Below are 27,484 nucleotides of genomic sequence, written 5' to 3' on the forward strand. Positions count from 1 at the left end.
GCACTCACTACAGTAGTGGGGTACTTGTTGTCAGTGTGTAAGGACACACTGGGTGGGGGATATGGACGGCGTCACCAGAGTGTGGCAACAAAAAAGCACTTCTTCCGTTAAGAATATGTACTAAGCTAGGGGTGTGTATGAATCTACAACCCGCTTGGTCCGCTTTAACATAGCTACTATAGACAACACCAGTGACCTATTTTTTTTTTTTTTTTATATAAACCGGGAGGGAAGTCCCGCAGCGTCAGCCCTAAACTTACCAAGACAACCTTGCTTGGAGGCCAGTGGAAGGCAGCCTAACTGTGTGTGGAGATGCACATAACCACCCGTCCGCTAGCTATAACTCTTTCTGTTTCCCCCCCCCCCCCTTTGCCCCCCCAACCATCCAGTATATCCTCGCATTAAGGCTTAAAGAAAGAAGATACTCAGAGAGGGAAAGTAAGCTTGAGACACCAAAAGAGTAGAGTATGATAGGGTTAGGTAGAAAAAAGGGTAGAACAGATGCATACCAGTCTCCACTAGCGGTCAGCGAAACTCAATTAGTGCAGAGGCATATAAATAGAATATCTACCTCTATCTGTTTTGCTGATGTGGTTATGCATGTTCAAACATAGAAGAGGTGCTTAGGAGTCAGGGAGAGGCAGGGGGGAATAGAAGACAGGGCATCAAATCAGCTGTAGAGCAACAGTTAATTCAACGGACATCATTCTCCCCTCTAACGTTATGCATAATATCAAATCTTAATAAACAACTGCATAGCATATAATACTAATGAGTGTATGTGAAAGATAAGAGAGAGAGGCAAGTATCCATTATGCTTTAACTTAAACAAGTTAGGGGGGGTGTATAAGGAAAGATAGCTCCTTCTGCTGGGAGAGTTAATCAGTGAGTCTCCAAGTGTCTTGTATGGAGAAAAAATGTTTATATTACACCGACACCCACAGGGTCAAATGCGAATGTCTTGCGTTCCATACTGTGGGGAGACAACTTTACATATAACAGTCAACCACCCCGTAGGGCAAAAAGTAACAGGAAAAATGGGCCCCCAAACAGGGGCACGGGAGTCTCAGGGGGGCAGTGAAGTGGGATAGCCAAGGAATGAGTATGTCGGGGAATATAGTTACCAGTCCATAGGGCAAACCGCACGTGTTCCATGGTGGATAGGTCCCACCGGGGATTCCTCAGGGCTCTATCCGTCCTCGGCAGATGAACATGATGCCCGGCGGGAGCGTGTAGTATCCGTGTCGGCTTCGGAATCTCTGCTTCTGGGCCGGTGTGATGTGTTCCGGGAGCCAGAAGCAATGCGGTTCGGAACTCCTGACGCTTGTATGTTTGGTCGTTGGAAGACTATGTCTCCATCCCAGTCTGGGAGATCCATGGCCGGTAGGTCAAGGTCGTTGCAAAAATCCTTCAGGTCAGCTACAGACCGGAGCGTGTATGTCTTGCCTTCAGCCGTGACAGATAAGGAGAAGGGAAACCTCCATTTGTAAAGCATACCTTTCTTTCTGATTGCCTGTAGGAGCGGCTTAAGAATCCTTCTCTTAGCAAGGGTAATGGCCGATAGATCCTGGTAGAGCTGGACCGGAGCCTCATTAAACAGAATCTGGTCTTGCGCTCTCGCTGCCCGCATGATGTTTTCCTTGAGCTGAAAAGATTCAAGGCAGCAGATAACATCTCTTGCTTTTTCGTTATCGTTTCCACGCGGGCGAAGGGCCCTGTGTGCTCGGACAAATGCCACCTCAGAGTCGACCGGTCTTTCGAGTAAGTTGTTAAATATGGCCGTAAGTGCGTCACAGGTTTTTTCCGCTGTTACCGATTCCGGTAGGCCTTTCACTCTAATGTTGCATCTGCGGCCCCGGTTGTCCAGGTCTTCTAGCTGCCTTGTGTGTTCGATAAGTCTGGCGTTGTGTTTCACAGACGTTTTCTCTAGGGTTTTAAGTTTTACTGTTGTTTGGCTGTTGGCTTCCTCTAGGCCTTTGAGCCTTGTACCTAGTGCTGAGACATCAGCCCGGACCTCCGCAACTGCTGATAGCATGGATGCCTTTATGTCCTCTGCAAAGCTTTGCATATCAGCAAGGGTAGGCGATCGCTGCTGCTTGGTGAGTGATTTAACAGAATCCGTAGGTGAGGCGTCTGGAGATGATTGGGTTTGGCCTTCGCGTGTCGGCGCCATCTTGGGTAGTTGCGCCGAATCCTTTTGGTTGCGAAATATGTCTGGCAGGGTCTTCCCCGTTCTGTTTTGATTGCCTCTCGTGGTAGCCGGTGTGCTCTGCTGGCTGCGGGTGCCCGGCATATCGGGTAGGTGTCAGCTGGTGTGGCTAAATTTCAGGCTTTAGCGGACGTAGAGCGGGAGTGATAAAGTTAGGCAGCCATCTTCTAGCAGCGCCAAGCCACGCCCCCGTCATATGAATACTTAATCTCCCCTCTCGGGTGCGCATGATCGCATAGGGAGCGGAAATAGCGGGCGCCGCAAATCCTACGCCGCATCAGGCTTAGACAGCCACAAGTGCAGCGTAGGATTTAAATACAGCGGTCCCCAAAGGGTTAATGCAATCATATGGCTTTCTCACTCTGGAGTGATTTGTTTTTATAATAATTGCAAAAATGATGCATGTTGCATTTTTGCATCAATTGTGATTCTATAAAAAAAAGTATAAAACAGGAATCAAAAGTGCTGTGAAAATAGCTTTTAAAATTGCTTCCTAAGGGCTGGTTCAGACGGACGCTTGCAGAGCGTTTACTGCCAGCGTTCGGGGCTTGGCGTTAAACGCTCCCATTCAAGTGAATGGGAGCATTTGTACCAAGCTTTCACGCGCGTTTACACGAACGCGGCGTTCGGGTCCCGATTTTCACTGGTGTTCAAGGAGCTTCAACATGTAGCTTCCAGGGGCGGTTAACCGCGACGGGTAATGTCCCCCTAGGGCAGCGTTTTTCAACCGCTGTGCCGTGGCACACTAGTGTGCCGCGGGATGTTTCCTGGTGTGCCGTACAGGTCTGGCCTCTCGCCAGACCTGTTCCTTCTGTAGGGCGCAGGAGGGGGGAAGCAGCGCTAGAAGAAGGGGCAGTGGAGACAGCGGTGGGGAGGGGGGAAATATCCCCCCCTCCCTCACCTGGGACCCCTCCTTCTGCCTCTCTCCCCCTCCATTTAGCGGTGGCAAGTGCGGGCTCGGCGGCAGGGAGGCATGCGTAGAATTACTCACCACTTCCGCGTTCCAAGCGCCGGCAGCGTCATGTCGTCAGATCTCCGCCTTCAATGCCGCCCACTGTGCTTCCTGATTAGCGGAAGCACATTGGGCGGCATTGAAGGCGGAGATCTGTGACGACATGACGCTGCCGGCGCTTGGAACGTGGCGTGGTGAGTAATTCTGCGCATGCCTCCCCGCCGCCGAGCCCGCACTTGCCACCGCTAAATGGAGGGGGAGAGAGGCAGAAGGAGGGGTCCCAGGTGAGGGAGGGGATATTTCCCCCCTCCCCACCATGCCTCCACTGCCCCTCCTTCTAGTGCTGCTTCCCCCCCTCCTGGGCATCTATACTGGGGGGAACTGTACTAGCTATACTGAGGGGAACTGTACTAGCTATACTGGGGGCAACTAAACTAGCTATACTGGGGGCAACTAAACTAGCTATACTGGGGGAAACTAAACTAGCTATACTGGGGGCAACTAAACTACCTACACTGGGGGCAACTAAACTAGCTATACTGGGGGCAACTAAACTACCTACACTGGGGGCAACTAAACTAGCTATACTGGGGGCAACTAAACTAGCTATACTGGGGGCAACTAAACTAGCTATACTGGGGGCAACTATACTAGCTATACTGGGCACTATACTAGCTATACTGGGCACTTTACTGGCTATACTGGGGCACTACCTACCCATACTGGGCACTATACAGGGGCACTACCTATCCATACTGGGACTATACTAGCTATACTGGGGCACTATACTGGGGTAACTATACTAACCATACTGGGGCAACTAAACTCCCTATACTGGGGCAACTATGCTAGCTATGCAGCCGCACCCCAGCCCCCCCCCCCCCTATAGCCTGCTGCGCACGGCACTGTCCACTAGGTTGCGCAAACACCCGCGCGCGCGGTCAGAAAGTGTTCCCCGGGCCAGAAAAGGTTGGGAACCACTGCCCTAGGGTAAGAAAAAACGCGACCGCATCCGAACGCAATGCGAACGCTGCTGAAAGCCCGAACGCATTGCCGCCGCGACGCCAACGAACGTGACGCCTCCAAACGTCCGTCTGAACCAGCCCTAAAAATAGTTATAAAATCACTCCAAAGAAATGCAAAGCAAGCTCTGGTTTTCCTTTGAGCTGTGTTCCATATAAACTGGGATATTTTCCCTGTGTGATCGTAATTGAGAAGACCAGCCAATAGCCTTCCTGCTTTTTTATACTCTGCAATAAGGGTCTCTGCACAGCTAGCACTCACTACAGTGATCCCATACCACAAGCCCTGCACTCACTATAGCTAATAACCTCCATACCACAAGCTCTGCACTCACTATAACTAATAAGCCCCATACCACAAGCCCTGCACTGACTATAGCTGATACACTCCCATACCACAAGCCCTGCACTCACTATCACTAATAACCCCCATACTACAAGCCCTTGACTCACTATAGCTGATACACTCCCACACCACAAGCCCTGCATTCACTATAGCTGATACACTCCCATACCACAAGCCCTGCATTCACTATAGCTAATAACCCCCATACCACAAGCCCTGGACTCACTATAGCTGATACACTCCTATACCACAAGCCCAGCACTCACTATAGCTGATACACTCCCCATACCACAAGCCCTGCACTCACTATAGCTGATACACTCCCATACCACAAGCCCTGCACTCACTATAGCTGATACACTCCATACCGCAAGCCCTGCACTCATTATAGCTGATACACTCCCATACACCAAGCCCTGCATTTACTATAGCTGATACACTCCCCATACCACAAGCCCTGCACTCAATATAGCTGATACACTCCCATACCACAAGCCCTGCACTCACTATAGCTGATACACTCCATACCACAAGCCCTGCACTCACTATAGCTGATACACTCCCCATACCGCAAGCCCTGCACTCACTATAGCTGATACACTCCCATGCCACAAGCCCTGCACTCACTATAGCTGATACACTCCCATACCACAAGCCCTGCACTCACTATAGCTGATACACTCCCATACCACAAGCCCTGCACTCACTATAGCTGATATACTCCCATACCACAAGCCCTGCACTCACTATAGCTGGTACACTCCCCATACCACAAGCCCTGCACTCACTATAGCTGATACACTCCCCATACCACAAGCCCTGCACTCACTATCGCTAATAACACCCACACCACAAGCCCTGGACTCACTATAGCTGATACACTCCCATACTACAAGCCCAGCACTCACTATAGCTGATACACCCCATACCACAAGCCCTACACTCACTATAGCTGATACACTCCCATTCCACAAGCCCTACACTCACTATAGCTGATACACCCCCATACCACAAGCCCTGCACTCACTATAGCTGATACACTCCCACACCACAAGCCCTACACTCACTATAGCTGATACACTCCCATACCACAAGCCCTGCACTCACTATAGCCTATACACTCCCATACCACAAGCCCTGCACTCACTATAGCCTATACACTCCCATACCACAAGCCCTGCACTCACTATAGCTGATACACTCCCATACCACAAGCCCTGCACTCACTATAGATGATACACTCCCATACCACAAGCCCTGCACTCACTATAGCTAATAACCCCCATACCACAAGCCCTGGACTCACTATCGCTGATACACTCCCATACCACAAGCCCAGCACTCACTATAGCTGATACACTCCATACCACAAGCCCTGCACTCACTATAGCTGATACACTCCCATACCACAAGCCCTGGACTCACTATCGCTGATACACTCCCATACCACAAGCCCTGCACTCACTATAGCTGATACACTCCCCATACCACAAGCCCTGCACTCACTATAGCTGATACACTCCCATACCACAAGCCCTGCACTCACTATAGATGATACACTCCCATACCACAAGCCCTGCACTCACTATAGCTAATAACCCCCATACCACAAGCCCTGGACTCACTATCGCTGATACACTCCCATACCACAAGCCCTGCACTCACTATAGCTGATACACTCCCATACCACAAGCCCTGCACTCACTATAGCTTATACACCCCTATACCACAAGCCCTGCACTCAGCCCTACACTAGAGGCACCTTTACCTATACAAGGGGCAACTATACTAGCTACCTACACTGGAGGCACCTATACTGGGGGAACTATACTAGCTACCTATACTGGGGGCAGCTATACCTATACTGGGGGAACTATACTAGCTACATACACTGGAGGAACCTATACCTATACTGGGGGAACTATACTAGCTACCTACACTGGAGGCACCTATACCTGTACTGGGGGAACTATACTAGCTACCTACACTGGAGGCACCTATACCTATACTGGGGGAACTATACTAGCTACCTGTCACAGGAGCCCTAGTGGTCAGACCGCAAATTGCCTTCCAAACGGTGCCAGCACACGGATCGTGCGAACTCTGGTCGCAGTCAATGCGTAGGAACCGTTGGGAATCGGCCGCAGACAAACCAGAAGGGAGCCTGTGAGTTATGGGTAATTACAACTTTACACGATTTCAGGGTATCTGCCACCACCTCGGTTACCATGGGACCGAGTAGCCCACTGACTGACTAGTCCTGCGAATAAAAACGGTTAACCACACTCTATTCTGTCTAGTTAACCACAATACAATAGTAGTAGCGTCTCTCCAGAGGTCTGGTTCAGTTGTGTGGCTGATAAGCAGGGTAGCGGACAGTGAATGACTTTGATAAAGTCGTTTATTCACGGCAATATAAATAATTAATATATACAGACAATTATTAAAATCAACAATTATTAAAACAGTGATAGCCAGTATGAAAAATAAAAGAAAGGGAGAAAAAATACTTAGTTTCCTGGAAAATGTCCTTTTGTGGGAAGAATCATAAAGTCCAAGCAAAATGGTTTCAAGTTCTTAAAGTTCTTTGTTCCAGAGATAAATTCAAAGTTCAGCAAGATTTAAAATCCAAACAAAATGGAGGATGTCCTTTGTTTCAATTCAGACAAGATGGCTGCCAACCATGTGTCCTCTGGCTGGCAGCATGCTCTCAGGAAGATGGAATCTGGAGGACTAAATTGCCCGGGCAGCTCATTCACTTTTAATGGAGCTGAGTTCAGAGGCGGGCTTCCAGAGTCGGCCCCCAGGCCGGATTATGGTAATCACATCTGGGCAGGGGCTTTTACCAGCCCCATAATACTGACATTTCCCTAGACCGACCTACGCGGCCGGCACACAAATAATAATTACATATTCTCGATCCCCAGAACCTACCGATTTATATGATATCAGACATGGCTAGTGCAGCGGATCAGGTTCCTGAGAAGATTCATACCTGGGTTGTAGGGGCCCCGGGCCCCTCTCGACTGGTATCAAGAGATTCAGCATGACCCTACGGATCCAATGATACCGTTCTCATAACTACCCTATTTATTGTATTCTGCAAATAGGCAAAAGATTATATAATACATTCATTTCTTCCTGCTTTTGGCTGCAGCCAGGATGTCTAGTTCCAAGCTGTGACTAGCTTCCTGGGATGCCCTGTATGAAAGGGACCTTATGGTTCCTTTAATTAGCATCTGAATGTGAAATCAGCTGGGACTTTCTGAACTCAAGGGTTTGTTCCTGCTCATTAGCATATCAAAAGAGCCATCCTGCAGTTAAGGTGATGCTATCTCTCTGCTGAGAAAAGACTGCAGACGCTCCTACACAATAAATCCAGATTCTATTGATCTGAAGCGCAATCGATGCAGAGAATCGAGTGCAATCGCTTTTTCTTCACGGGCGGTTCCAGGACGCGTCTGCGGCCCTGCAACCGTCCGTGACACGACCTATACTGGGGGCAGCTATACTAGCTTCCTACACTGGAGGCACCTATACCTATACTAGGGGCAACTATACTAGCTTCCTACACTGGAGGCACCTATACCTATACTGGAGGCAACTATACTAGCTTCCTACACTGGAGGCACCTATACTGGGGGCAACTATACTCACTAACTACAGTGGAGGCACCTATAACAGAGGCAACTATACTAGCTACCTACCCTACACTGGAGGCACATATACCTATACTGGGGCAACTATACTAGCAACCTACACTGTAGACATATATACCTATACTGGGGGAACTATACTAGCTATCTATACTGGCAGGCACCTGTACCTATACTGAGGGAACTATACAAGCTTCCAACACTGGAGACACCTATACCTATACTGGGGGAACTATACTAGCTACCTATACTGGAGGCACCTATACTGGGCGCAGCTATACTGGGGGCAACTATTCTAGCTACCTACACTGGAGGCACCTATACTGGGGGCAACTATACTCACTAACTACAGTGGAGGCACCTATAATAGGGGCAACTATACTAGCTAACTACACTGGAGGCACGTATACCTATACTGGGGGAACTATACTATCTACCAACACTGGAGACACCTATATTGATACTGGGGGCAACTATACTAGCTACCTACAGTATACTGGAGGCAATTATACTAGGGGCAACTATACTAACTATACTGGAGGCACCTATATCTATACAGAGGCAGCTTTACTAGCTAGCTATACTGGAGGCACCTATACCTATACTGGGGCAACTACACTAGCTACGCATACTGGAGGCACCTATACCTATACTGGGGGCAACTATACTGGCTATCTATAAGAGACGGGCACCTACCTTGCTAACCTATCCTGGGGGCAACTATACTGGCTACCAGCACTGGAGGCACCTACCTGGCTAACCTATACTGGGGGCACCAATAGCTGGCCAGTTTGGGTATACACCGACCAGATCCCGAAGTTTTCGAGTTATGGCCGTTACATAATTTTACTTTAAAGTTACTTTAAACAAAATCAGATACTTACCTCAAGATAGGGAAGCCTCAGGATCCTATTGAGGCTTCCCCCCGTTGTCCCCCATTGCTGAGTGCGATAATTGTGTAATACCATAATATTTTTGAGGCGGTTATTATACGGTTATATTTCATACTGTTGCAACCCTATTTGTGTTAGCAATGGTACTGCTAAAAATGAGCACTTTGGAGTTGCTGCAGCACACTAGAATATACAGGTCCTTCTCAAAAAATTAGCATATTGTGATAAAGTCCATTATTTTCTGTAATGTACTGATAAACATTAGACTTTCATATATTTTAGATTCATTACACACAACTGAAGTATTTCACGCCTTTTATTGTTTGAATATTGATGATTTTGGCATACAGCTCATGAAAACCCCAAATTCCTATCTCAAAAAATTTGCATATTTCATCCGACCAATAAAAGAAAAGTGTTTTTAAAACAAAAAAAGTCAACCTTCAAATAATTATGTTCAGTTATGCATTCAATACTTGGTTGGGAATCCTTTTGCAGAAATGACTGCTTCAATGCGGCGTGGCATGGAGGCAATCAGCCTGTGGCACTGCTCAGGTGTTATGGAGGCCCAGGATGCTTCGATAGCGGCCTTAAAGAGAGTCTGAAGCGAGAATAGATCTCGCTTCAGACCTCATATATAGCAGGGGCACGTGTGCCCCTGCTAAAACGCCGCTATCCCGCAGCTTAACGAGGGTCCCTGTCCCCCCAAATCCCCTCCGTGCGGCGGGGTAGCGCTTCCGCATTGGGGCAGGGCTAACCGCCGCAGCCCTGCCCCACGCGCGTCTGTCAGTGCGTATCTCCGCCTCTCCCCCGCCCCTCTCAGTCTTCCTTCACTGAGAGGGGCGGGGGAGAGGCGGCGATGCGCGTCTGATAGACACGCTGTGAGGCAGGGCCTCCAGCAGCAGCAAAATCTACGACCAAGTTGGACATGGCACCCCAGACCATCACTGACTGTGGGTACTTGACACTGGACTTCAGGCATTTTGGCATTTCCCTCTCCCCAGTCTTCCTCCAGACTCTGGCACCTTGATTTCCGAATGACATGCAAAAGTTGCTTTCATCCGAAAAAAGTACTTTGGACCACTGAGCAACAGTCCAGTGCTGCTTCTCTGTAGTCCAGGTCAGGCGCTTCTGCCGCTGTTTCTGGTTCAAAAGTGGCTTGACCTGGGGAATGCGGCACCTGTAGCCCATTTCCTGCACACGCCTGTACACAGTGGCTCTGGATGTTTCTACTCCAGACTCAGTCCACTGCTTCCGCAGGTCCCCCAAGGTCTGGAATCGGTCCCTCTCCACAATCTTCCTCAGGGTCCGATCACCTCTTCTCGTTGTGCAGCGTTTTCTGCCACACTTTTTCCTTCCTACAGACTTCCCACTGAGGTGCCTTGATACAGCACTCTGGGAACAGACTATTCGTTCAGAAATTTCTTTCTGTGTCTTGCCCTCTTGCTTGAGGGTGTCAATGATGGCCTTCTGGACAGCAGTCAGGTCGGCAGTCTTACCCATGATTGCGGTTTTGAGTAATGAACCAGGCTGGGAGTTTTTAAAAGCCTCAGGAATCTTTTGCAGGTGTTTAGAGTTAATTAGTTGATTCAGATGATTAGGTTAATAGCTCGTTTAGAGAACCTTTTCATGATATGCTAATTTTTTTGAGATAGGAATTTTGGGTTTTCATGAGCTGTATGCCAAAATCATCAATATTAAAACAATAAAAGGCTTGAACTACTTCACTTGTGTGTAATGAATCTAAAATATATGAAAGTCTAATGTTTATCAGTACATTACAGAAAATAATGAACTTTATCACAATATGCTAATTTTTTGAGAAGGACCTGTATATGATAGCGATGGAATAAGTACATCTATGGTAACTAGCACAATATGTGTGGCAAATGTATCATAACCAAGCTACAAGGTGCAGCATCAAATACACTTTCCTATTAAGCAAGTTGTTGTGAAAAAGAACACATTGACCCTCAGCCCCTGGCCTTTGTTTCCAAGTATTTGCCAGGTCCGGTTTTATGTTTTTCTTATCTGTACATATGGGGGCATTTTGTGGGTATCCTGTTATTGCCAAAATGATTGCAGCCATCATTGACCAAAACTGCTGAATGTTTAGTTACATAGTTACATAGTTATTTGGGTTGAAAAAAGACATACGTCCATCGAGTTCAACCACAGAGCAAAGTACAACACCAGCCTGCACCCTCACATATCCCTGTTGATCCAGAGGAAGGCAAAAAACCCTTACAAGGCATGGTCCAATTAGCCCCAAAAGGGAAAAAATTCCTTCCCGACGGCAATCAGATAAAATCCCTGGATCAACATCATTGGGCATTACCTAGTAATTGTAGCCATGGATGTCTTTCAACGCAAGGAAAGCATCTAAGCCCCCTTTAAATGCAGGTATAGAATTTGCCATAACTACTTCCTGTGGCAATGCATTCCACATATTAATCATTCTTACTGTAAAGAACCCTTTCCTAAATAAATGTCTAAAAGTTTTTCATCCATGTGCAGATCATGTCCTCTAGTCCTTTGAGAAGGCCTAGGGACAAAAAGCTCATCCACCAAGCTTTTATATTGCCCTCTGACGTATTTATACATGTTAATTAGATCCCCTCTAAGGCGTCTTTTCTCTAGACTAAATAAACCCAGTTTATCTAACCTTTCTTGGTAAGTGAGACCTTCCATCCCACGTATCAATTTTGTTGCTCGTCTCTGCACCTGCTCTAAAACTGCAATATCTTTCCTGTAATGTGGTGCCCAGAACTGAATTCCATGTTCCAGGTGTGCCCTTACTAGAGAGTTAAACAGGGGCAATATTATGCTAGCATCTCAAGTTTTAATTTCCCTTTTAATGCATCCCCAAATTTTGTTAGCTTTAGCTGAAGCGGCTTGGCATTGAGTATGATTATTTAACTTGTTGTCGATGAGTACTCCTAAGTCCTTCTCCAAGTTTGTTGTCCCCTGTTAGTTCCCTGTTTTCATGCAAAATAATTTTGCATAGGTTGTTGTATTTTACTAATGTGTCAGATTTTCAAATAATGAACAATAAGCTGTAAGAGTTTATAGGTTTAACTACTTACCGACCGCTAACTGCACAGGGGCGGCCGGAAAGTGGATCCCGCAAGGACCGCCGCATGTACAATTGGCGGCGGTCCTTGTACGGGCATGGGCGGAGCGATCGCGTCATCTGTGACGCGATCCTCCGCTGGGGATCGATGGCCGGGGATTTAGCCTCCAGCTCGCCGGCCACTTAGCAGCGCCGGCAGGTGGAGGAATACAAATCCCCGCGATCAATACGTATAATAGGCTTTGTAATGTATACAAAGCCTATTATACAGGCTGCCTCCTGCCCTGGTGGTCCCAGTGTCCAAGGGACCACCAGGGCAGGCTGCAGCCACCCTAGTCTGCACCCAAGCACACTGATTTCCCCCCCCTGATCGCCCACAGCACCCCTCAGACCCCCCCCCCCCCTGCCCACCCCCCAGACCCCTGTTTGCACCCAATCACCCCCCTAATCACCCATAAATCACTCCCTGTCACTATCTGTCGACACTAATTTTTTTTATTTCCTAAACTGCCCCCTGCTCCCTCCTGATCACCCCCCCCCTCAGATTCTCCCCAGACCCCCCCCCCCCCGTGTACTGTATGCCTCTATCCCCCCTGTAATAACCCACTGATCACCTGTCAATCACCTGTCAATCACCCATCAATCACCCCCTGTCACTGCCACCCATCAATCAGCCCCTAACCTGCCTCTTGCGGGCAATCTGATCACCCACCCACACCAATAGATCGCCCGCAGATCCGACGTCAGATCACCTCCCAAGTGCATTGTTTACATCTGTTCTCTACCCTAAACACCCACAAATTACCCATCAATCACCCCCTATCACCACCTGTCACTGTTACCCATCAGATCAGACCCTAATCTGCCCCTTGCGGGCACCCAATCACCCGCCTACATGCTCAGATTGCCCTCAGACCCCCCTTATCAATTCGCCAGTGCATTATTTACATCTGTTCTTCCCTGTAATAACCCACTGATCACCTGTCAATCACCTGTCACTGCCACCCATCAATCACCCCCTGGCACTGCCACCCATCAATCAGCTCCTAACCTGCCCCTTGCGGGCAATCTGATCACCCACCCACACCAATAGATCGCCCGCAGATCCGACGTCAGATCACCTCCCAAGTGCATTGTTTACATCTGTTCTCTACCCTAAACACCCACTAATTACCCATCAATCACCCCCTATCACCACCTGTCACTGTTACCCATCAGATCAGACCCTAATCTGCCCCTTGCGGGCACCCAGTCACCCGCCTACACGCTCAGATTGCCCTCAGACCCCCCCCCTTATCAATTCGCCAGTGCATTATTTACATCTGTTCTTCCCTGTAATAACCCACTGATCCCCTGTCAATCACCCCCTGTCACTGCCACCCATCAATCACCCCCTGTCACTGCCACCCATCAATCAGCCCCTAACCTGCCCCTTGTGGGCAATCTGAACACCCACCCACACCAATAGATCGCCCACAGATCTGACGTCAGATCACCTCCCAAGTGCATTGTTTACATCTGTTCTCTACCCTAAACACCCACTAATTACCCATCAATCACCCCCTGTCACTGCTACCCATCAGATTAGACCCCTATCTGCCCCTAGGGCACTCAATCACCCGCCCACACCCTCAGAACGCCCTCAGACCCCAGCCCTGATCACCTCGCCAGTGCATTGCTTGCATCTATTCCCCCCTCTAATCACACCTTGAGAACCCATCAATCACCTCCTGTCACCCCCTAGCACACCTACCCATCAGATCAGGCCCTAATTTGCCCCGTGTGGGCTCCTGATCACTCGGCCAAACCCTCAGATCCCCCTCAGACCCCCTTCCGATCACCTCCCCAGTGCATTGATTGCATCTATTTTCCCCTCTAACCACCCCCTGAGACACCCATCAATCACCTCCTGTCACCCCCCTAGCACTCCTATCCATCAGATCAGGCCCAATACAACCTGTCATCTAAAAGGCCACCCTGCTTATGACCGGCTCCATAAAATTCACCCCTCATAGACCACCTGTCATCAAAATTTGCAGATGCTTATACCCCTCAACAGTCATTTTGAGACATTTGGTTTCCAGACTACTCACGGTTTTGGGCCCGTAAAATGCCAGGGCGGTATAGGAACCCCACAAGTGACCCCATTTTAGAAAAAAGACACCCCAAGGTATTCTGTTAGGTGTATGACGAGTTCATAGAAGATTTTATTTTTTTGTCAAAAGTTAGCGAAAATTGATTTTTATTGTTTTTTTTTCACAAAGTGTCATTTTTCACTAACTTGTGACAAAAAATAAAATCTTCTATGAACTCGCCATACACCTAACGGAATACCTTGGGGTGTCTTCTTTCTAAAATGGGGTCACTTGTGGGGTTCCTATACTGCCCTGGTATTTTAGGGGCCCTAAACCGTGAGGAGTAGTCTAGAAAACAAATGCCTCAAAATGACCTGTGAATAGGACGTTGGGCCCCTTAGCGCACCTAGGCTGCAAAAAAGTGTCACACATCTGGTATCGCCGTACTCAGGAGAAGTAGTATAATGTGTTTTGGGGTGTATTTTTACACATACCCATGCTGGGTGGGAGAAATCTCTCTGTAAATGGACAATTGTGTGTAAAAAAAAAAATCAAATTGTCATTTACAGAGATATTTCTCCCACCCAGCATGGGTATGTGTAAAAATACACCCCAAAACACATTATACTACTTCTCCTGAGTACGGCAATACCACATGTGTGGCACTTTTTTGCAGCCTAACTGCGCTAAGGGGCCCAAAGTCCAATGAGCACCTTTAGGCTTTACAGGGGTGCTTACAAATTAGCACCCCCAAAATGCGAGGACAGTAAACACACCCCACAAATGACCCCATTTTGGAAAGTAGACACTTCAAGGTATTCAGAGAGGGGCATGGTGAGTCCGTGGCAGATTTCATTTTTTTTTGTCACAAGTTAGCAGAAATGGAAACTTTTTTTTTTTTCTTGTCACAAACTGTCATTTTCCGCTAACTTGTGACAAAAAATAATATCTTCTATGAACTCACTATGCCTCTCAGTGAATACTTTGGGATGTCTTCTTTCCAAAATGGGGTCATTTGTGGGGTATTTATACTATCCTGGAATTCTAGCCCCTCATGAAACATGACAGGTGGTCAGAAAAGTCAGAGATGCTACAAAATGGGAAAATTCACTTTTTGCACCATAGTTTGTAAACGCTATAACTTTTACCCAAACCAATAAATATAGGCTGAATGGTTTTTTTTTTTATCAAAAACATGTTTGTCCACATTTTTCGTGCTGCATGTATACAGAAATTTTACTTTATTTGAAAAATGTCAGCACAGAAAGTTAAAAAAATCATTTTTTTGACAAAATTCATGTCTTTTTTGATGAATATAATAAAAAGTAAAAATCGCAGCAGCAATCAAATAGCACCAAAAGAAATCTTTATTAGTGACAAGAAAAGGTGCCAAAATTCATTTAGGTGGTAGGTTGTATGAGCGAGCAATAAACCGTGAAAGCTGCAGTGGTCTGAATGGAAAAAAGGGTCTGGTCCTTAAGGGGGGTAAAGCCTACAGTCCTCAAGTGGTTAATAAAAACATATACTTCTAATAACAAATGACCCGCACACTAAGCATTACTTTACTAAATCAGTAATTTTGTATTGATTCATAAAGTGAATAGGAGCAATATATAATGTACATCAATGAGCATGTATAGCTAGCTATACAGTTAATTGACAACATTAACTGATAAACACAAAGGATATACAGCATAGGGTTCTTGGACATGCATGCTTAAGGTTCACTTGGACTCATACCAAATCCAAATCCAAATCCAAAAAGCTTTATTGGCAGGACCAAATACATTTAGCATTGCCAAAGCAAAACAAAACAAAACATTAACATGGGGGGGGGGGTATTGTGGGAATAAGGGGAGGATATAGGTATACAGTCCATAGGAGTGTGGAGGATGTAATGGATGGTATGGGGGGGATGGGATATATAGTCCATAGGGGAGGGGGGTATAGGCATACAGTCCATAGGGGAGGGGAGTATGGGGTTATACAGTCCATGTGGTATCATGTTCCTCTCAGTTGGTGGCAGGCTGTGACATATCGGGCTGCTATTTGCACAGTTTTTGTCCTCTTCCCCCAGTAGGATATAGAGTTTCCTTTCCTCATCTGTGGAGGTGAAATCTGCGATGTGGGCGGAGAGTCTTTGGAAATGGGCGGTCCTCAACGGTGTATATTTGCTGCAGTGTAGCAGGAAGTGGGCCTCATCCTCCAGGACCCCCTGGTCACATTGCCTGCACAGTCTCTCCTCCCGGGGCTTCCATGTCTGTCTGTGTCGTCCTGTCTCTATCTCCAGGTTGTGGGCGCTCAGACGGTACAGGCTCAAGGCCTGTCTGTCTTTGTGGTGGTGTAGCCTCTCCAGATATGGAGCCATTGTGTACTCCCTCTGTAGTGATTGGTAGATAGTGAGTTTCTGGGAGTTCTTTATGTCACTTCTCCATTCCTCTAGGTATTGGTCCTTGCAGCTTTCTATCATTCCCTTTATTTGGGCTTTTGTCAGCCTGTGTTGGTGGTCTTGGCTGGGCTGGCTGTTGACGCTTTGTTTCAAGACGCGTGGTATGGCCTCGCCACCCTGGCTCAGTGAGGCTTTATGGTGGTAAGTGCTGGGGCTGCTGCTCTGTATATGCGCCCAGTATGAGAGCGCCCTCTGCTGGATAGTCAGCCATAGTGGGAATCTGCCTAGCTCTGCTCGGCAAGCTGAGTTTGAAGTGCTGCGATGGACTTGGAGAATATACTTGCAGAACTCTAGATGGAAGATTTCTGTTGGGCTGGAGTCCCATTTTGATTGGTCAGGGTAGGTGACCGGGCCCCATACCTCACTGCTATAGAGCAGGATTGGGGTGATGATGCTGTTGAATATCTTTACCCAGACTCTCACCGGTGGTTTTAGGTGGTAAAGTTGCCTTCTGATGGCATAAAACGTTCTGCAGGCTTTTTCCTTCAGGACCTCTACTGCTGGTTTAAAGCTCCCCGTTTGGTTAATTTCCAGCCCCAGGTAGGTGTAACTGTTTGTGGTCTCCAGTGGGCAGCCATTTAATATAAATGAGGAGGTGGGCGTCTTTAGATTTTTTCTCTGGAACACCATCACTTTTGTCTTCTTTGGGTTGATGGGCAGTGCCCATGTGGTGCAGAAACTCTCCAGTACTGCCAGGCTGTCCTGTAGGCCCCCTTCTGTTGGGGAGAGCAGTAGGAGATCATCTGCATACAGCAGGAACTTCACCTCGTGGTCATGCAGGAGGAGGCCTGGTGCTGGGGAGGATTCCAGGGCTACAGCCAGTTGGTTAATGAATATGTTAAAGAGCGTTGGGCTCAAACTGCAGCCCTGCCTGACTCCTCGACCCTGCTTGAAGAACGCACTTCTCTTCCCGTCCACTTTCACACTGCATTGGTTCCCAGTATATGAACTCTTGATGACATCATAAATTCTACCTCCTATTCCGCTCTCTAGGAGTTTTAGGAAAAGGCCTGGGTGCCACACCGAGTCAAACACCTTCTTAAAATCCACAAAGCAAGTGTGTACTTTGCCGCGTGAGCTGTGGACATGGGTCTTGATAAGGCTGTGCAGTGTGTAGATGTGGTGGTTTGGCATGAACCCAGCTTGGCTTTTGCTGAGTACGTCCTGCTGTGTGAGGAAGGAGAGGATCGTTTTATTGATGATGCTGTTAAACAGTTTCCCCAGTGTACTGCTGACACAGATTCCTCTGTAGTTTGCTGGATCGTATCTGTCCCCATTCTTGTAGATGGGTGTTATGAGGCCTTCACTCCAGGCCTGAGGAAAGGAGCCCGCACTCAGGATAAGGTTGAATAGTCTTGTGAGTGCCTCATGTATATCCGGGGGGCTGTATTTGATCATCTCTGGCAGGATGCCATCGGTACCATACTATCCCTTGCTGCCATTGAGCATTGCTACTGCACCATTTATAATTCATTTATGGACTCAATGTATGGATTTACAATTTATTGAGCATCTATGCCTATGTGAACCTGTTTTTTGCACATGCTGTATATCCTTTGTGTTAACCAGTTAATGCGGTCAATTAACATGCTCATTGATGTACATTATATATTGCTCCTATTCACTTTTTGAATCAATACAAAATTACTGATTTAGCAAAGTAATGCTTGGTGTGCGGGTCATTTGTTATTAGAAGCTTATTTAGGACTGTAGTCTAGTTTAGTTTTGTTTTCCCTCTATGTATATGATCATATTAGGTGTGCAGACCTTTTTTTGATTTATTAATAAAAACATATAAACACACACACACACACACACACACACACACACACACACACACACACACACACACACACACACACACACACACACACACACACACACACACACACACACACATATATAGTGGCTTGCGAAAGTATTTGGCCCCCTTGAAGTTTTCCACATTTTGTCACATTACTGCCACAAACATGAATCAATTTTATTGGCATTCCATGTGAAAGACCAACACAAAGTGGTGTACGTGTGAGAAGTGGAACGAAAATCATACATGATTCCAAACATTTTTTTACAAATAAATAACTGCAAAGTGGGGTGTGCGTAATTATTCAGCCCCCTTTGGTCTGAGTGCAGTCAGTTGCCCATAGACATTGCCTGATGAGTGCTAATGACTAAATAGAGTGCACCTGTGTGTAATCTAATGCCATTACAAATACAGCTGCTCTGTGACGGCCTCAGAGGTTGTCTAAGAGAATATTGGGAGCAACAACACCATGAAGTCCAAAGAACACACAAGACAGGTCAGGGATAAAGTTATTGAGAAATTTAAAGCAGGCTTAGGCTACAAAAAGATTTCCAAAGCCTTGCACATCCCACGGAGCACTGTTCAAGCGATCATTCAGAAAAGGAAGGAGTATGGCACAACTGTAAACCTACCAAGACAAGGCCGTCGACCTAAACTCACAGGCCGAACAAGGAGAGCGCTGATCAAAAATGCAGTCAAGAGGCCCATGGTGACTCTGGATGAACTGCAGTGATCTACAGCTCAGGTGGGGGGAATCTGTCCATAGGACAACCATTAGTCGTGCACTGCACAAAGTTGGCCTTTATGGAAGAGTGGCAAGAAGAAAGCCATTGTTAACAGAAAAGCATAAGAAGTCCCGTTTGCAGTTTGCCACAAGCCATGTGGGGGACACAGCAAACATGTGGAAGAAGGTGCTCTGGTCAGATGAGACCAAAATGGAACTTTTTGGCCAAAATGCAAAACGCTATGTGTGGCGGAAAACTAACACTGCACATCACTCTGAACACACCATCCCCACTGTAAAATATGGTAGTGGCAGCATCATGCTCTGGGGGTGCTTCTCTTTAGCAGGGACAGGGAAGCTGGTCAGAGTTGATGGGAAGATGGATGGAGCCAAATACAGGGCACTCTTGGAAGAAAACCTCTTTGAGTCTGCAAAAGACTTGAGACTGGGGCGGAGGTTCACCTTCCAGCAGGACAACGACCCTAAACATAAAGCCAGGGCAACAATTGAATGGTTTAAAACAAAACATATCCAAGTGTTAGAATGGCCCAGTCAAAGTCCAGATCTAAATCCAATCGAGAATTTGTGGCAAGATCTGAAAACTGCTGTTCAAACGCTGTCCATCTAATCTGACTGAGCTGGAGCTGTTTTGCAAAGAAGAATGGGCAAGGATTTCAGTCTCTAGATGTGCAAAGCTGGTAGAGACATACCATAAAAGACTGGCAGCTGTAATTGCAGCAAAAGGTGGTTCTACAAAGTATTGACTAAAGGGGCTGAATAATTACGCACACTCCACTTTGAAGTTATTTATTTGTAAAAAAAAATGTTTGGAATCATGTATGATTTTCGTTCCACTTCTCACGTGTACACCTCTAGGTATTGGTCTTTCACGTGGAATTCCAATAAAATTGATGCATGTTTGGGGCAGTAATATGACAAAATGTGGAAAACTTCAAGAGGGCCGAATACTTTTGCAAGCCACTGTATATATAACGCTGCCCATAATTATTCATACCTCTGGCAAATTTTGACATAAAGTTACATTTTTTCAACCAGCAAGTAATTTTTTGACAGGAAATGACATAGGTGTCTCCCAAAAGATAATAAGACAATGTACGAGAGGAATTATTGTGGAAAAAATTTATTGACAACGGCTACAACAAAACATGCTGAAAAAAAGCGCACCACACCGCACTGAAACATGCACTAAAGCGGCATAAATGCATGTTTTTTATCATGCGCTTTTACATGTTCCTCAATGTGGACGAGGCCTAAGAGTCTGCAGTAAAGTAAAATGTATGCTATTCTTGTGGTTGTAGACAGGTTACTTCCATATTTTTCCCTTGTTCTCAAAGCTAAAGCGTGCATTAAATTACTGTAGAAGTAAGATGTGTGCTATCTTGTGATTGCCTTGCTTGTCATTAATGGTCTGATAAATTAACATCTTGTGGTAAATGTAACTCTGAAGTGTGTATTGAGCATATATTAAAGAAAACCTGTAACCAGAAAAACCTCCCCTGAGGGGGTACTCACCTCGGGTGGGGAAAGCCTCCAGATCCTATCGAGGCTTCCCCCATCCTCCTCTTTCCCGTGATGGTCTTGCTGTGCCCTTCTGAACAGCTGAGATGTAAATATTTACCTTCCTGGCTCCAGTGCAGACGCAGTATTGGTTCTCCGCTCAGAGATAGGTGGAAATAATCAATCGCTGTCGGGCCGCTCTACTGTGCAGGCGCAAGTCTCCTGCGCCAGCGTAGTAGAGCGGACCCAACAGAGATTGCCTATCTCCGTGCTGAGAGCCTCAACAGCACCGCCGCTGGAGCCAGGGAAGGTGAATATTGTCAGGATTGCGGGAGGCTTCGGGGGAGCCAACGCTAGATTGCCTGCAGCTGCAGCAGAGGGGGAAGCCTCATTGGGACCCTGAGGCTTCCCCCTACCGAGGCGAGTACCCCCAGGAGAACTTTTTTTTGTACTTTAAGAAGTATTTTGTGGATGTTGTAAGAAGCAGTAATTCGTTTTTCAATTGTTCTAATAACTTTAAAAATAATTAATTGATTTATCTATACATAAATTATTGTCCTGAAGTTTTCACGCCTTGTACCAATTGATTGAGAAATCTGGATCTCGAGTTCAGAGTTTGGCATATGATATATAAGACTCCTCCTGTTTAAATGAGCCTTAAAGGGTTTTTATTATCTATGGTTACAGTTCATGTGTCTTTATCACAATCTGTATAAATAGCCCGACATGAGGTATTACTTTATGTCCTAAATAGGGTTGCAAAAGGCCTGAACCATTTTGGGAAAAGATTGAATTGCACGATTTCTGTCAGAAATTGGGATTTCGATTTGATACATGATTTTTTTAATACACAATGATGGATCAGAACGCTCTGACCGTCCATGACACAAAACCCCAACGTGTGTGATCCCAGCCTTAGCCCGGGTGTAGAACTTAGTAATAGGCTCCCCTATCATGCAGAATATTACTTCTGGAAGAAAATGGGAAGTTTCAAGCTACTGGCAGTCATTACTGAATACGAATTTCTGGTATGTAAAAAACAAAAACAGCATTTTCAGCTTCAGAGATTAAAGAGGGACTGATGAGCACTGCTGGGATAAAGATTTCACTTGAACCAGTTTCCTCACCCTCTGCCATGTGTGATGCGTCAGATATTTTTGGCTATTTATCTGCAAAAGCGCAAAATATACTGTAAATCCTGCTTGGTGTACACAGCCCCATGGCGGACTACAATGAAATGTATGTGTGTATTTTCTATAGCTAGCATTACACGCATATAGAGCACACACACTATATATATATATATACTAGTTGACCTAAGCCCGTTTAAAAAAGGGCTCTAGGTCTCTTCGCACCGCCACCGCCGCCAGTCAGTGTGTGCACACACACACACACACACTGTACACACACACACACACACACTGTACACACACACACTGTACACACACACACACACACACACACACACACACACTGTACACACACACACTGTACACACCACACACACACACACTGTACACACACACACTGTACACACCACACACACACACACACACACACACACACACTGTACACACACACACGCATGTCCACTCGGCCAGCCCACCAGCCCGACGTCCTGTACCAACGGCTGTCAGTGCTTGACATGCGCAGTAGCACAAAGCTCTGACACAGAGACAGACGCAGGGACACTTGCAAATTATTACATAGGATATACAGTGCTGTCCATAATTATTCATACCCCTGACAAATTTTGACTTAAACTTACTTTTATTTAACCAACAAGTTATTTTTTGATGGGAAATAACATAGGTGTCTCCCAAAAGAGGCATTACTGTGGGAATAGGGGCGGGACGAGCCATTCTTCCTGTGTCTATGCCCCATTCACCGGCCTGGCTGTCTCCCTGAGAGGGAGGGGCGGGGTCCCCGGGGATAGGGGCGGGACGAGCCATCCTTCCTGTGTTTGTGCACCATTCGCCAGCCTGGCTGTTTCCCTGAGAGGGAGAGGGCGGGTCCCCGGGGACAGGGGCGGGACGAGCGGTCCTTCCTGTGTCTGTGCACCATTCGCCAGCCTGGCTGTCTCCCTGAGAGGGAGGGGGCGGGGCGCGCCAGCCTTCCTGCGTCTGTGCCCCATTCACCAGCCTAGCTGTATCCCTGAGAGGGAGGGGTCCCTAGGGATAGGGGCAGGACAAGCCCGCCTTCCTGTGTCTGTGCCCCATTCACCAGCCTGGCTGTCTCTGTGAGAGGGATGGGGCGGGGTCCCCGGGGATAGGGGCAGGACGAGCCATCCTTCCTGTGTCTATGCCCCATTCACCAGCCTGGCTGCCTCCCTGAGGGAGGGGTGGGGTCCCCGGGGATAGGGGCAGGATGAGCCATCCTTCCTGTGTCTGTGCACCATTTGCCAGCCTGGCTGTTTCCCTGAGAGGGAGAGGGCGGGGTCCCCGGGGATAGGGGCGGGACGAGCCGTCCTTCCTGTGTCTGTGCACCATTCGCCAGCCTGGCTGTCTCCCTGAGAGGGAGGGGGCGGGGCGCGCCAGCCTTCCTGCGTCTGTGCCCCATTCACCAGCCTAGCTGTATCCCTGAGAGGGAGGGGTCCCTAGGGATAGGGGCGGGACAAGCCTTCCTGTGTCTGTGCCCCATTCACCAGCCTGGCTGTCTCTGTGAGAGGGATGGGGCGGGGTCCCCGGGGATAGGGGCAGGACGAGCCATCCTTCCTGTGTCTGTGCCCCATTCACCAGCCTGGCTGCCTCCCTGAGGGAGGGGTGTGGTCCCCGGGGATAGGGGCAGGATGAGCCATCCTTCCTGTGTCTGTGCACCATTTGCCAGCCTGGCTGTTTCCCTGAGAGGGAGAGGGCGGGGTCCCCGGGGATAGGGGTGGGACAAGCCCGCCTTCCTGTGTCTGTGCCCCATTCACCGGCCTGGCTATCTCCTTGAGAGGGAGGGGGTGGGGTCCCCGGGGATAAGGGCAGGACGAGCCATCCTTCCTGTGTCTGTGCACCATTTGGCAGCCTGGCTGTTTCCCTGAGAGGGAGGGGGCGGGTCCCCAGGGATAGGGGCGGGATGAGCCGTCCTTCCTGTGTCTGTGCCCCATTCACCGGCCTGGCTATCTCATTGAGAGGGAGGGGGCGGGGTCTGACTCATTAACCCCTCCCTGGCCTCCTGTCCAGCAGGGATTATATTTGTTGCATACACAACTGAGGAAGAGAGATACGGGAGCAGAGCAAGTACCAGCGGCAGCGAAAACCGCCACAAAACTGCAGCTTTGATGATGTGAAGATCGCCTTACCCCTGATCACGATTTTCAATTTAAAATCATTCAACCTTAGATTGCAACACCCACAAATAAAATATTGCCAAAAGCTAGAGCCCCAAATTTATATGTAACACCCTTTTTTCTAAAATTAGCCTCTATATCTCCACAATTTTATTTTTATCTGGTTTCTACTTCCTGTAATGTAAGCGTCACTTCCTGTAATCTAAGCGGCACTTCCTGATTCCTTTGGCTTTCTGTCAAAACGTCCCTTAAACGCTGAGTAAATTCTCAACAAACACACAATATACGGTAGCAGAGCGTTCCACCAGCTAATGCGCCAACCTGGAAAATGCCTGACGTACGCTAGGGACCAACGCTTACAAACGCCTGTAACTGCTTTAGGAGTCGATAGAGTTTGATACAGACAAAGAGCAGAAACCATCCAATGTACTGACCAGCATGAAAGAGTCCTCGGGATTCAGTGTAAAAATGCTGCCATGTGCGATTTGCAAGAAGTAAAACAAACATTGGAAAAGAACACTTATGGCCAAAACATTTCCCACACTCAGTACTCACATAGGACTTCTCACTAGTGTGACATCTCATGTTTGACAAGGCTTCGTTTCTGTCCAAAACATTTCCCACACTCAGCACATGAATAGAGCTTCTCACCGGTGTGAGATCTCTCATGTCTGACAAGGTCTGATTTCTGTCCAAAACATTTCCCACACTCAGCACATGAATAGGGCTTCTCACCAGTGTGAGATCTCTCATGTATGACAAGGTTTCCTTTATGTCCAAAACATTTCCCACACTCGGCACATGAATAGGGCTTCTCACCAGTGTGATATCTCTCATGTGTGACAAGGTTTCCTTTCTGTGCAAAACATTTCCCACACTCAGCACATGAATAGGGCTTCTCACCAGTGTGAGATCTCTCATGTGTGACAAGGTGTGATTTACGCCAAAAACATTTCCCACACTCAGCACATGAATAGGGATTCTCACCAGTGTGAAATCTCTCATGTACAACAAGGTCTGATTTCTGTCCAAAACATTTCCCACATTCAGCACATGAAAAAGGCTTCTCACCAGTGTGAGATCTCTCATGTTTGACAAGGTCAGAGTTCTGTACAAAACATTTCCCACACTCAGCACATGAATAGGGCTTCTCACCAGTGTGAGATCGCTCATGTTTTACAAGGTTTGATTTCTTTCCAAAGCATTTCCCACACTCAGTACATGTATAGGGTATCTCACCAGTGTGATATCTCTCATGACTGATAAGTTGTGATTTCTGTCCAAAACATTTCCCACACTCAGCACATGAATAGGGCTTCTCACCAGTGTGAGATCTCTCATGTGAGACAAGGTGTGATTTACGCCCAAAACATTTCCCGCAGTCAGCACATGAATAGGGCTTCTCACCAGTGTGAGTTCTCTCATGACTAACAAGCTTTGATTTGCAAGAAAAACATTTCCCACACTCAGCACATGAATAGGGCTTTTCACAAGTGTGCGATCTCTCGTGATTGAAAAGCTGTGATTTCCATACAAAACATTTCCCACATATAGAACAGGAATGAGACCTTCCAGCAGGGGGAGAGCTGTGCTGGGTATGAGGCCCCTCGGGGTTAGACAGGTGAGGGGAGTCTGGAGGAATATTTGGGGTCACCAGGACATCTGCAGGAGACTCTTGTCCAGTGACATCATCATCCGTTGTACAGTCTGTGGATACAGAGAGACGAGTCTCTGAGAGGTTCCTGATGCCGGGACTCCGCCCTGCAAATAGAGAAACATCATCACTTCCTGTGATGATCCAGGTGATGATCCAGGGGAGAAGCAATTATCATTAGGGAGGGTCAGTGAGCTGCTGATTATTCCAAGTTGATGCAAAGATGATGCAGATTGGAAATGGGTCAGATGCAGCATCTGCATAACTTTGCATATAACTATAACATAATTTGCACCATCTCAGAGTAATGGGCATGTCACTGACCATCGCTAGTTATCAGCCTGACAGGGAACTGCAAAAGGTTGTGCTCATTACAGGCGGCCAATCACATGACAATAACTTTACATGCACATTTTCTGTATCTTGAAATTTGAACAATCGAATACATTTCCTGAGAAAAGTGATTAGATGCATACAATTTGCATTATATTTACATACAAGTACAGAGTTATCTACATCTCATTGACCTCCCTACACATAAAGCATTGGCCACACATGGAAAGCAGTAAATTGCAGAGCTTGATGAGACATTGGAAGCAATATGTTACTCTTGTGACAACAGACCTGTATGTAGTTATAGCAAGAAATCTGTGTTATGTTGGTAGAGGAATGTGGTGTCACTTACACATTCTTATTACCATTGTATCCTCTTGTCACTCATATGCCCCTTGTAATGTCCTTTTATCTCTCTCTTGTCCCCAATTGTGCAAATAAAGATACTGTGATATTACACAACACTAAATTATAGGAGCTGCGAGGTGGAGGAATTATCCATTTATGTCATGGAGAACCCAAACCACTAATACTTCTGTAGCTGGATATACATACATACATATATACTCCTATACATACAGTATAGCCGTAATCCTCCTCCCATCCTTCTGTCTAATAAGAAACCAAGCAGCTGAATACTGCAGCTCCTATTGGACAGGAGATCAGTGGAGGCGGGGAATGGGTGTGACTAGAAATCACTGTGCCCCCCTGTATAACTTGGGAAACCCCTCCAGCTTTTTAATAAACTGGTCATGACCCAATTTTTATTTTATGAATTCATTAGTGGTGTCCATGAAGTTTTGCTTCCTCTTCCAGCGCCTCCTCTGCCTCTCCTGTGTGTCCCCTTCAGTGCCTCCTCTGCCTCTCCTGTGTGTCCCCTTCAGTGCCTCCTCTGCCTCTCCTCTGTGTCCCCTTAAGTGCCTCCTCTGCCTCTCCTGTGTGTCCCCTTCAGTGCCTCCTCTGCCTCTCCTGTGTGTCCCCTTCACTGCCTCCTCTGCCTCTCCTGTGTGTCCCCTTCAGTGCCTCCTCTGCCTCTCCTGTGTGTCCCCTTCAGTGCCTCCTCTGCCTCTCCTGTGTGTCCCCTTCACTGCCTCCTCTGCCGCTCCTGTGTCCCCTTCACTGCTTCCTCTGCCTCTCCCGTGTGTCCCCTTCACTGCTTCCTCTGCCTCTCCCGTGTGTCCCCTTCACTGCTTCCTCTGCCTCTCCCGTGTGTCCCCTTCACTGCCTCCTCTGCCTCTCCCGTGTGTCCCCTTCACTGCTTCCTCTGCTTCTCCTGTGTGTCCCCTTCACTGCCTCCTCTGCCTCTCCCGTGTGTCCCCTTCACTGCTTCCTCTGCCTCTCCTGTGTGTCCCCTTCACTGCTTCCTCTGCCTCTCCCGTGTGTCCCCTTCACTGCCTCCTCTGCCTCTCCCGTGTGTCCCCTTCACTGCTTCCTCTGCCTCTCCTGTGTGTCCCCTTCACTGCCTCCTCTGCCTCTCCTGTGTGTGCCCTTCACTGCTTCCT

At 47.5% G+C, this 27,484-nt stretch overlaps 1 protein-coding gene and 1 pseudogene across 2 annotated transcripts in view; both read right to left on the reverse strand.

Moving 5' to 3' along the window:
- Positions 1-27,484, reverse strand: part of LOC137535392 (zinc finger protein 665-like) — a 976,927-nt gene that overhangs the window by 828,612 nt on the left and 120,831 nt on the right. The gene's annotated exons all lie outside the window — the stretch shown is intronic.
- Positions 1-27,484, reverse strand: part of LOC137535863 (zinc finger protein 271-like) — a 78,189-nt pseudogene that overhangs the window by 31,707 nt on the left and 18,998 nt on the right.

This window comes from Hyperolius riggenbachi, chromosome 10, assembly GCF_040937935.1.
Source record: "Hyperolius riggenbachi isolate aHypRig1 chromosome 10, aHypRig1.pri, whole genome shotgun sequence".
NCBI lineage: Eukaryota > Metazoa > Chordata > Amphibia > Anura > Hyperoliidae > Hyperolius > Hyperolius riggenbachi.